At 37.0% G+C, this 3,677-nt stretch overlaps 1 pseudogene; it reads left to right on the forward strand.

The window, feature by feature from the left end:
* The first annotated feature begins 2,620 nt into the window (after positions 1 to 2,620).
* LOC101342916 (60S ribosomal protein L23a pseudogene) lies at positions 2,621 to 3,141 on the forward strand (annotated as a pseudogene).
* Positions 3,142 to 3,677: the final 536 nt, after the last annotated feature.

A 3,677-nucleotide genomic window follows, 5' to 3' on the forward strand; every position in this document is an offset into this window, starting at 1 on the left:
GCTGGTGTCGCCTAGTGCAGTAATTCATAGCGTCACCACCCCCATGCTAATTACCACAATATTGTACCTAAAACACCAGAAAATTAGACAAAACACCGGCAGCCACGAAAACAACAGCAAGTGCTTGTATTGAGTGCAGAAAAAAACCACGTGAATAGAAGTGTCATTGTAATTGGATAAAAATGACAACTCTGTCGCACATTAGAAAATCCAAAAAGTAAATTAGCATATTTACTCTTGTAGTTATATTGATACATGTAAGCTGGACTTACCTAAAATATTTTGTTGTTATAACTAACTACCAGAATAGTTTTATAAAAAATAATAAAATTCTGCTGAAACACTACCCCAAAATTTTATAGACAGTCATTTTAGTGTCACCCCCTCTGATAGTGTCACCTGGTGTGGTCTGCACTCTCCTAGTAATGCCACTGAATAAAAGATGATAGGCCTATCAAGTAAAGACCAAACAGAAGTCTTGGAGGGAAAAGGTAGGTGATTAGTCGAATGCCATGAGTTTTAATCTTGGTAAGTAATGAACAAATATCTCTTTAATGGATAAATAAAATGATGAATGAATGAAAAGCTGCAGATCAGTAATTATGCACCAATTTACATTTCATCAGTCTTACTAAAATATAATTTCTAATTTTAAAGGTGAAGATGATATCCCATTGTTTTAATTTGAATTTCTTTGATTATTATTTAAGTTGGAAGCCTTTTTATATGATTATTAGATATTTGTATATACTCTTTTGTGAATTATCCTTTGACTACTGAGAGATTAAGGTCTTTATTTTATTTCAATTGTATAAGCTCTTTAGAGAGTATAGCTATTAACCTTGTGCTTGGCATAACTTTTTGCAAATATGGTTTTCTAGTTTGTTAATTATCTTTTAAATGTGTTTATAATACCTTTGAATCACAGACTTATTGAATATTTTGTAATCAAATTTGTTATTTTTTCACCTTGGTGACTTCTTTCATCATTTTTAAGCTGTAATCCACCTGGAATTTGTTTTATAATATTATGTGAAGGAAAGTGTGGTGCAGTGTATCACTTTTGTGTGGTCTTTCTTACCATCATGGTCTTGTAACTCCTACCCAAGTGATTGGGTGGGACTGTGCAAATAGGGTAATTGTGGCCCACCAAGGGAATTGGTCAGTTTTTCCATCCTGCTGGGCTTAAAATGAGCCATGCCAGAGGTGGGAAACAGAGGCTCCCACCACCACCAAGGAAGAACAGTCAGGAGCAGAGAGTGTCTCTTTTGGACTGTGGATCCATGCCTAAGAAGATCTTGGAAGCAGGAGACCGAGAGAGAGATAAGCCGTAACCCCGAAGATGATGAGAAGCTGTGGCAAGAGAAGCAGTGGCAGGAGAGATGGGGCAGAGGCCAAGGGGCCAGAGAGAGGTGTGCTTGTGGCACAGCTGGGAAGAGGCTGTCTTGATGGAAGAACTGTATCCTGAGAATTCCTGAACCTGAACTGTAACCTGTTACTTCCCTAATAAACCCCATAATCATGAGTATGATCTGTGAGTTCTGTGTGGCCATTGCAATCAATTATCGAACCCTGCAGAGAAGTAGAGAGTGCCGCGGGAGGGACAGTTGGTGCCAGATTTGGTAAAGATGGTGGAGAGAGGAGGCATGTCTGACCTCCTTCTCATAGGAATCAGCCTTGGGCTGTTGATCTTGATTCTCTTTCCCGCTTGTGAAGTTAGAGGGGGTCAGACACTGCCCCCACGCCATTCTTACAGAAAGATACAATCTTAAGAATTGTTCTTCAAATAATTGACTTCTGGTTACTATAACATTTGTTAAATAAACCTCTCCTTCCTTAACTTATTATGATTCCTCATTTAAAATACTTCATTACATTTGATATATTCTAGTGCTCTTTTTTTCTTTTTTTCCTCCGGTTTTCTATTTTAGTTCATGGCCCTGTTTCTTTTTCTTGTGTTGTCATTCTACCATACTTAAAATTATTACAGCTTTAAAGCATGCTTTAGTATTTTTTTACAGGTCCTACTGAGCCATCAAGCCCCTTCACATTCATCTTGCTTTAAAATATTGTTTTAGCTGTTCAAGTGTTCTAACCTATCGAATCTTCCATATAAAATCAGGTTTTTGTTTTGTTAAGTATTTTTATAATTTTTGATTGAGGTTAGTTTAAAAGTTTAAATGAACTTCTGAAGATTTATCACAATTACATTATTATTCTGCTCAAGAATCATGGTATGACTCCATTTATTCAAGTTTCCTCATTTGGCTCTTGTTGCATATATGTAATTAAGATGATATTTTTCCCTCACAATTACCTTCTTCATTAGAAACTTCCATTGTTGCTATTTAGGTGTGAGTAGTTAATTGGTTCTTCCAGAATAAACCTCATATTCCTTCACTTTTTAAATTCATTTACCTACTATAATTTGTCTCTGCTATTTTGTACTTTTTCTGAAATATTTGTTGCTGTTGTATATCCCTAATATTGTGTATCCCTGATATTTCTTTCTGCAGTTTTAAAGAGAATTTTTCTGATATAGGCCTGAAGTTGTCCTATTACATTTCACAAACCAAAGTGAAACCAAGGTTTCTGTGACAGCAATTCCCCTGCTGACCCAGAGAGAGAGAAAAAAAATTGAATGAGCCTTTTTACAAAGATGATGCCTAAAGTGAAGAAGGAAGCCCTTGCCCCTCCCAAAACTGAAGCCAAAGCAAAGGCATTGAAGGCCAAGAAGGCAGTGCTGAATGACACCCACAGCCACCATAAAAAAAATAAAAAAAGATTTGCATGTGATCGACTTTCTGGCAGTCCAGGACACTGCGGCTTCGAAGGCAGGCCAAACATCCTCTGAAGAGCACCCCCAGGAGAAACAAGCTTGACCACTATGTCATCAACAAGAACCCTCTGACCATTGATTTAGCCATCAAGATCAAAGCTAACAACACGCTTGCATTCATTGTGGATGTCAAGGCCAACAAGCACATTGACAAGATCAAACAGGCTGTGAAGAAGCTCTATGGCATTAATGTGGCCAAGGTCAACACTTTGATCAGGCCTAATGGAGAGAATAAGGTATATGTTCAACTGGCTCCTGACTATGAAGCTTTGGATGTTGCCAGTAAAATTGGGATCATCTAAACTGAGTCCAGCTGTGCTAATTCTAAATATAAATATTTTATAACCAAAAAAAAAAAAAAAAAGAGAGATTGAGTGAACGAAAGCAGGAGAAAACAGAACAAAGGAGGCATGGAGGGAAACAGGAAACCAGCAATGGTACATGTAGCATGGTACATGAATTTATTTTTCTCAATATCAGGCTTTCTTTTACATATGTATCTTAATTAATCTTCTAGATAATACTAAGGAAACAGAGATTCAGTGAAGTTTAATAAATTTGCCTGAACTTTCTTATGTAACCTGTACATTAAACAAGTTTGACCAGTGAGATACAAACAGAGAGTAATTTTTGTCACCCACTCTCTCTTTTAAATAATTCAGCAGGACTAGTGTTTCTCCTGCCCCTTTAGATGAATCTTCAGGCACCTTATGAGGTTTGTGGTTGCTATCAAAAAATACAAAATTCTGTTGTTGTTGTTGCTAGTTGCCATCAAGTCGTCTCTGACTCATGATGACCTTACATATAACAGAAGAAAACATCGTCCAGTCCTTCGTAG

Source organism: Trichechus manatus, unplaced genomic scaffold, assembly GCF_000243295.1.
Source record: "Trichechus manatus latirostris isolate Lorelei unplaced genomic scaffold, TriManLat1.0 scaffold00033, whole genome shotgun sequence".
Classification (NCBI taxonomy): Eukaryota; Metazoa; Chordata; class Mammalia; order Sirenia; family Trichechidae; genus Trichechus; species Trichechus manatus.